Source organism: Petaurus breviceps, unplaced genomic scaffold (genome assembly GCF_028583685.1).
Source record: "Petaurus breviceps papuanus isolate PSGF00001 unplaced genomic scaffold, PetGlider_PUasm1.0 218, whole genome shotgun sequence".
Classification (NCBI taxonomy): domain Eukaryota; kingdom Metazoa; phylum Chordata; class Mammalia; order Diprotodontia; family Petauridae; genus Petaurus; species Petaurus breviceps.
Window position 1 is genome coordinate 2,126,440 of NW_027185872.1, and position 8,655 is coordinate 2,135,094.

Below are 8,655 nucleotides of genomic sequence, written 5' to 3' on the forward strand. Positions count from 1 at the left end.
AGAGAGAGAGAGAAAGAGAGAGAGAGAGAGAGAGAGAGAGAGAGATGTAGAGGAAGAGAGAGAGGGAGAGAGACAAAGAAAGGGAGGGGAGTAAAATGGCCACATTTTATAATCTAATTTTCCTACAATGTTTAATTTTGATTCCTAGGACCTTCTTTGAATGAGACTGATGAATGTAGTTGGCAAAGCCTGTTCTTGGAGTCTTGAAGACCTGGCTTAGTTCCTGCTTGACATCCCCAAAGGTTAGTACGGTGCCTTTCACATGGCAAGCACTTAACACATGTTTGATGACTGACTATGTGATCCTAGGCAGGTCACCTAAGTTCTCCATGCCTCTGTTTCTTCACTTATCAGAAGGTTGGTCTTGATGCCCTCTCATGCCCCCTTCAGTTTTAGGTCTATGAGCCTCTGGTGCATTCAGAGGGCTTAGGACTGTTGTCATAAAGAAAGTATGATTTCATAAGGGAAAGCATTCTTTTTTTTTTTCATGGTGAAAGAGTAAGCACTGGGTCTAGGGCTAGAAAATCAGTTAGCAAAGCCCCCACAGCCATGAGAAAATGGACATGCTAAGGAACTGTCAGTGGAACTCTGAGCTGGTCCCACTTCTCTGGAAAAGAATTTGGAATTACGTGTGCCCAGAAATGTACCAAAGTGTGCATACTCTTTGGCCTAGTGATGCTACCACTATGTATATATCATAAAGAGTTCAAACCAAGAACAAAAGATCACTATGGATATAGCAGCTAAAGGGGGTGCCCATAACTTGGGGAAAAGGCTGAATAAATAATGGCACATGAATGTAATGACCTAATATGGTGTTATAAGAAATGGTAAAGTGAACAATTTCAGAGAAAACTGGGAAGATCTCTAGGAACTGATACAGAGTGAGGTGGTCCCCACCAGCAGTAACAACAAAACTGAAATAACCAACAATTTGGGAAGACTTAAGAACTCTGATCACTGCAATCAATGACCAACTACCATTCCAGTAGATGAAGATGATGCATGTTCCCCACCTTGTTTCAGAAAGGCGATGAATACAAGATACAGAGAGAAATATTTTTGGATGTGGCCACTGTGGAAGTTTGTTTTATCTTGATCACGTATATTTATTATAAGGGTTTTTTCTAAAGGGGGTAGTTAAGAGGGAGAGAGAGAAAAAAAAATGCTTTATGGAAAAGGGAAAAAATGATGGGAAAATCCTTGACCCACTGCTCTAAACTTATACATCTCTATATATTATATTATCTCTATGTAAGTAGCCTAGTGGTTAATGATTCTCTTGGGTGGCCTCCATTTTTGACCTTTTACTTTCATACTTATTCCACTTCATATTTCAGAGAGAAAAGCTATCACTGCGGGGAAGAAAAGGTCATGTTTTACATAGGTAGCCAAAATTTAATCTGAATCCTTTTTTCCTTTTATTTTCTTTTTTCTCTTTCTACAAAACTCCAGCTGAGCCCAGGGGCACAAAAGCTTCAACAAGAAGAGTTCCTTGTGCAGAGACAAGCATGGAGATGTTTTGAGAAGGCTGATTCTGGAGGCCTTCCTGCACTGCCTTGAGGCAGCAATAATTGGGTTATTTGGATGAGGTTTGGTGAAGCCTAAGCCAGAGGGATTGAGCTCAGCCCTTGGCTATGAGCCTTGGCAGATTGATCAATTATGCTTCCTTGTACCTCTGTACAAAAGGCACTAGTGAAATTACCTTGTTAATTGATTTGCCTTTCCCTCCTTGTTTAAAGCATGATTCCTTTCTTTTTTATGGATTAGCAGAGGCAGGAAATAGATGCCTAAATGACTGTGTTCCTCAAACATCTTCAGTTGTTCGATGGAATTTTTTCCGTGCTGCGTTATGTGTGTTTTTAAAAAGATGCTGTTATTCTGTGGCTCTCTACAGCCAGGAAGTCATTCCTTTGAGTCCCACCTGAGTTTTAGAAATGTCTCATTGAGCTGTCCAGCTCAGGAATTCACATGCCTGCCTTGCTGAATGGGATCTCCCTAGGTGACTGCACAGCAGAAAAATGCTATTCAGAGTCATTTCCTCTTGTTTGTTTCTTGGACAGTTGATGTTCACTGAGATCTGGAAGGAAGCCAGAACCCAGGAACAAGCTCGGAACTATGAGGGACCCCCTGAGGATCCCATGCATGGGATTCCCTGTGCATCTGGAAATGTGGAGAGAATCTATTGCCCTGAGGGGGAGAAAGGAACCGGGCCCCCAGTCTCCCTCCTTCCAGGCTGGACACATTGCACGTCATCTCAAGGGGTTAAAGGAGTTATATTACATTTGACAATAACTTCCATTTATAGAACTCTTAGTATGTGCCAGGCACTGTGCTAAATGCTTCACAAACATTTCATCTGATCCTTCAAACAATGCTGGGAAGCAGGTGCTATTATTACCATCATTCTCCAGATGAGGAAACCAAGGCAGAAGTTAAGTGACTTGCCCAGGGTCACACAGCTATCGCGTGCCTGAGGCTGGATTTGAACTCAGGTCTTCCCGACTCCAGACCCAGTTCTTTATCCATTGAGTCACTTAGTCCTTCCATGGTAGCACAGAGGTTACTGAGAAATGACATGTAAGGTTTGAAATGAGAAAGAAACCCCTAGGAATCCCAAGTCACATTTTAGTAGCATTTAAAGGTGTATAATATTTTTTTCAGAGGATTACTGTGGATTAGGAAGAACAAATATTTTACCCCTATTTAATAAACTCATTTCTTTATGCGATAATAATAACCAATTAATAACTCACCACTTATTAAAAACCTGTCATGTGCCAGGCACTATTAGGGGCAAAGGTGGGAAGACCCTGCCATCAAGGAGCCTCCATTCTATCTGGGGAAGCATCCCATATGGAGATGTTATATACAGTATGTACACAAAAAGGTATTTGGGGAGGGAGAGCAGCAGCCACTGAACACCCGGGAAGGCTTCATGCAGAGGGTGGCTGCTGAGCCAAGCCATGAAGGAAACAGTGATTCCAAGAGATCGCAGAGGGAAGGAGGTGCACCCCAGCCACAGAGGGCCATGTGATAACAACCACCACCTCATTCTCTTCACCTACATCATCGTTTGCAGGAGATTACAAAGACAAAAGAGACATGCTGTCCACATCCGGTTTCTGAGTTCTATCAAACCCTATGAGGACAAGATGACCTAAGTTCACCTTTGTACAGCATCTTAATACTGTTAATATTAATAACCCCATGAGGTTGCCTCTGCTGGCCCTTCGCTGTGATAGCCAAGAAGCCTGAGATGGAGAGACAGCAGGCCTTTTGTGGGTAGTAAGCATGGGAGCTGAGACTTGAACCCAGCTCTTTGGATTCCAGTTCAAGAAGCATTTATCAAAGACTTAGATTGTGACAGGACATGTGCCTGCTCCCAAGGGGCCTTCACTCTATCCGTACGAAGCCACAAACACAGAAAAGCCAAGACGGAATGTTTCCAAAGTAAACCCCAAGTAATATCAGAACTGGGGGCAATCAGAGAAGCCCTCCTGTAGAAGGCGGCACTTGGCCCCAGGTTTCAATGGAAAGAAGGGTCTGGAGAGGTTCAGGTGAAGAGTTAGAACCTTTGAGGTTGGGGTCAACTCGCCCAAGTTCTGGTTCCACTGTATCCCAGTGCTCACAAAGGCATTTATTTCATTTATTGATCTATGAGTGCTATTGGGCTTGGGCGGTTGGTGCCTCTCAATGGGGAGCTTATTGTTAAGTCTCTATTGCATTGTATTTCCACCAGCTTCTTCTGTGGAGTGAAAATATGTGTATTTTTGCATTGGTCTCTATGCAAAGTAGAGTGCTTTGCTGCTGCAAAATGCCCAAGGGCATGTGTATGATATATACATATACATATATATATACACATATGCATACATACACTAACACACACACACATTTGAATACACTCTCATGTGACCATCTCTCTCCTAACTAGCAGCTGTCCATCTCTGGGTGGCCCTTGGGAAATATGGGGAAAAAGTCTAGAATCTGTGGCATTCTCTTCTCCTGAGATCAGCTTGGCCTCAGGTTTCCATCCTTATTTAAAATAAATAAGGAAGTTGTTGCTTTGACCTTGAGAGCTCAAGGCCCCTGTCATTGTCTCTGCCTTATTCTTCCTCTTCCCCCAAGGCTGAGAAATGTCAGGTGAGTCGAGTCGCTCTGTGTTGGTTTCTTAGACTTGGCCTGTCTCTGGGATGATTTTCACCCCACTTGGGGTAGCTCAGAGAGAGTCGTTGGGGAGCGATTGTATGGTGCTGATGAGATGCTGGGCTCACACATAGGAAGGGTTTATAAAGGAGCAACTGGTGGAAAGGAACCACAATGCCCCAGAAGGAGGCCAGGCCTAGGCCTCCTGGGACCCTCATCAGCAGCTGAGGCCCAACACTCTTGTGACAGCCTTACTCCAGCTGGGACCGAGTGTCCCGAAAAGAAGATCTGGAGTTCCCACTGGATCTCATTCAGGCATAGGCAGAGCTCTTGTTTGGGAAGACAGCTATGTCAGGCACCCCAGGCAAGTGCGCTGGGGTTTCATGTCTACCCGTTACCCTGGGGAAGAGGACCCCACAGAGAGCGTGCACAGGAGTCTAAGTCCCTCGTGCCCAATTATTTCCATTTTCTAGCTTTTGTCCAATCTCCGCTGCATGATGAGGGATATAGTTTAATCTTTGTAAATACTTTCTGTCAAACCCTCCACAGAACCCAGATGCCAGAGTCCACCCTGAGCCTCCTACATACACAAAGGAAGTCTGGGAATCAGGAGACCAACGAGATGGACGATTAGACATTTTTTCTGATTCTCAAGAGCTCTCAGACCTCCTGAAAATAGAAATTGTGAGCTGCAGAGAAAGCAATTTCAGCTACAGCTGGATACCAAGAACTGACACAAGGTGAAAATCCAATGAACTAACAGTCCAGAAGGGCAATGATCTTGACCCCCTAATGCAGACTCCAAGGACACTCCCTGTCCCACACTTGGCTGTGCTCTGGGCAGCTCCAGGAGCTCCTACCAGCTTGCAACAGAACTCAGCTCTGCAGCCCCCTGTGCTGCAGAAATCCCGAATCCAAATGGTAGAAGTTTTCAGGTGTGAAATCATCCTGGGAGGTGGCTGAGCTACTGGACCAGATAACTGAGGGAAAGAGGGATGTGGGTGTGGGGGCTGGGGGCTGTGTGGCTTCCACTAAACCTGAGGGGAAGAGCCCAGCATCCAGTTGGGGCCAGTTCTTTGAGCTGCCCCCATGGGACGGGGCTGAGACGCTCTGAGGATCTAGACCCAGGGGAAATCATCATCAGAGTGATGGGAGTCAGAGAGTGAGGAATAAGGGAAAAATTTTAAAATACGGAAATTACCAAAGATCTCAGGAAGAAGAAATCTCAAAGACCTTGAGCTTAAGCAGATTAGCCAACAGGGAAAATATTAACAGCAGCAGGAAACAGAACTAGTAATTCAGGCATCCATGAATAAACACTGAAAAACCAAGGCTAGCAATGAGACGGGCCCTTGTGGATGCCGAGGAGCCCATGCAAGCAGAGAATTGCGAGAGCAGACTTTATGGCCTGTACAGCAGAAACAATTGGCAGAGTAGAAAAGCTTGAATCTCTCGTGACAAGTCTCAGCAAAGAAACAAAAGAAAGGACAAGGGATTGATAGAGTACACAAATGCACGGAAGTGAAGGACAACCTAGAAAAAGGGAAGCAGCAACGATAACATTGAAAGAAAGCGTGCCTTCTCTACGAGGAAAGCTTGAAGATAGGATGCACAGAGGCAGCTACAGGACTGCAGGTCTCCTAAAGGAACCTGGCATATTTAGAAACTGAAACCCCATAATGCAAAGAATAATTCCAGAAAACTGCCCATAACTTCTGAGCAGAGAAAACTAGGTGCTGATGGAAAGAATTCACAGATTGCCTCTAAAAGGCAGTGATAGCAAGGGGCCACCAGGCTTGGGGTGAAGACCTCCGGGGAGGAGCACGCTGATTCTGTTTTGAGATGGATTTCAAATCTGATCTGTGACTTCCACCCCTGGTTCCCAGTTCTGCCCTCAGGACAAGAAGAAGATCCACCCGTCTTCCAGAGTGACTTCCTGAAATCAGCTCTCATATCTTCCCTGACTCGTCGTCTCTTGGCCGCCTGTCTTCAGTTGGCCTTCACATGGTATGATCTTGAAATGTTTCCACACACCGGTTGCCTGTCTTTCTCTGGGTGTTGTCGAGCTTGTGCTAGTAGTGATGCAAGCTGAGATTTGTATAGCTCTTTTCCCGAGCATTGTGATCGATCCCATGGAATACTTACAACAGCCCCATGGGGTAGATATTGCAGCACCAGACTCAGATTCAGGGAGACTTGACGTCAAATCCTGGCTCAGGTACATGAAACCCAGAGCATCTCATATATAACCTCTCAGAACCTCAGCTTCCTCATCTGTAAAATGGGGACAAGAAGACTGTAGCACCTATCACCAAAGGATGATTATAAGTCTCCACTGACATAATGTAGGCGAAGCACTTTACAGCATTTCCAGTTTGATATACATTTCCCTTATTATCATCCTCATTTTGCTGATAAAGAAACTAAGACTCAAGAGGGTTTGTGATTTATCTTGGCTCATGAAGTTACTGATTCATGAAAGGCTCTGAATGCAGGAGCCGCAGGCGGGAGGCCAAGCACCATCTCTGCCTGCTGCCATTCTGCCTCTGCCTTCTAGGCTATCGGTGGTGAACGTGGAAAGGAGCAAAGGGAGATTTGTACAGGTAACTGTGGGACAGGAGGTGGTAACTGACTGGATAGGAAAGGCCTCCTCCCCAACTGCGCTGACAAGAAGCAAACACAGCTCTTCAGCTTTGGCCCCACCAGGGCAGAGGACAAAGTGGTATTGTTCAGTATTCGTGTAAAGCTTTACAACTGGCAAAGGAAAGCGCTGTATGTGTGTGTGCGTGGTGTGTGCGTGTGTGAATAGAAACACAGACACACATATCCACCAATCTACTGGCTGTCTCACAGCAACCCTACGAGGAAACTGCTGTTACTGTCTCCATGTCACGGCTGAGCAGACTCTGTCTGAGGGAGGTTAAGTAACTTGCCCAACCTCACCTAGCAAGTAACTTAGATTTGAACTCTGATCTGAATTCTGATCTCTGTTCACTACCCACCTTCCTGTTCTCCCTTCATTCTTGGATCCCATGACTCCATTTAATTCAGTCCAATCCCTATTAACCAAGGGCCTATTCTGTGCTAGGCCCTGGAGACAGAAAGACAACACAGATGGTCTCTGCCCTCAAGGGGGCCGGCCCAGAAGCCTGAGAGTCCCCTAGCTGTTGGGGTGCCTGACCACACTGTGCAGGGCAGGGTGCTAGAGCAACCAGATTCTCAGGCAGACCAGTGGGGGCTGGCCCTGCCCTATCACACACTCACGAAGCTGATGTTCAGCTCTCTTAAGTACTTGGGAATGGAGTCAGTCAACAAACATTTATTAAGTGCCTATCGATCCTATCAGATCAAAGTGATGGATGGAGGGATGATCTCCTGAATCAGGATAAAAAAGGAACAGTCATAGGGTCTTAGGGCTAGAACTGGGAGGACCCAGAGCCCGCTGAGTCCAGGTCCTTCTTACAGATGTGGAAACTGAGGCCCAGGGATTTAGATGACGTGCCCAAAGTCACCCAGCTGAGGAAGGAAGCCCATTATCAATGCAGCGAGGGTTGGCCCCTCAGCCCCCCATCAGCTCCTTCTTTTATGAGGGCCTTTATTGAACCAAACACTGCTGTCCTCTGGAGCATATGCACAAAGGCTGCCTTCCCCCTTCGCAGTATCTGCTTCAGACTGACTCTGCACAATGACTGCGTTGCCAGGTCTCTATCAAGTTCCAACTACTTTTTTGGGGCAGGAATAAAAAGCTTTTTTTTTAATGTTATTTCTCTCCAACCCAATTACAGTGGGAGGGAAGCGCCATCTGGTGGCCCAAATGTCCATTTTCACCTGCCTTCAGCCTCCAAAGCTGCATGGTGAGGAAAAGGGGCAAGGGAGGCTGGCCTTTTGCCGCTGGGGCCCTCCTGGCTTTGAGCCCCAGAACCAGGAGGTCCTGACAAAAGAGCAGTGCTCTTACATTTCTAGGCCTTCTTAGAAAACAAAATGGCTCCCACCTACATGGCGGTGCCTAAAATTAATATTGCAGCTTTATTGTTAGCTAACATAGAAATACCCCTGAGGAGGCTAATGGGTCACCTTCTCCCTTAGCCCTCCACACTTCGTGTTTCCCACCTCTGTGCCTTTGACACAAGCTTTTCCTCAGACTTGGAAGGTGCTGTTCATGACGTCTTCTTCTTGGGGTCCTTAATTCTCTCTAAAGCTCAGCTCAAGACCCGCCTCCCCATGTATAGGACCTTTCATATGTCCCCAGTTGTGAGTTCTTGCCCTATCCCTGGAATTACTCTATGTGTCTGTTGCATACACTTTGAAAGACTTATTTGTGTATGTATTATTTTTCAACTCTCCATCACCCCACCCCCCCCAATAAAGACTCTCCTTGGAATCAGGGATACTGTATTCTTGCCCTTCTCTCTTCAGCTCTGGGCACCCAAGAAATGCTAATCCAAAACTTGTCGAGTTTGATTGAAATAGGTTAAACCCTTCCTTCCTTCCTTCCTTCCTTCCTTC

The 8,655-nt window shown here is 46.0% G+C and overlaps 1 long non-coding RNA gene across 1 annotated transcript in view; it reads left to right on the plus strand.

Moving 5' to 3' along the window:
- The window catches only part of LOC138165960 (uncharacterized), a 7,705-nt gene extending 527 nt beyond the window's left edge, over positions 1-7,178 (plus strand). The window contains exons 2-3 of the long non-coding RNA XR_011169506.1: positions 149-242; positions 4,699-7,178. This is a non-coding gene — a long non-coding RNA (uncharacterized lncRNA). The remainder of the gene's footprint in view (positions 1-148; positions 243-4,698) is intronic.
- The last annotated feature ends 1,477 nt before the right edge of the window (positions 7,179-8,655 follow it).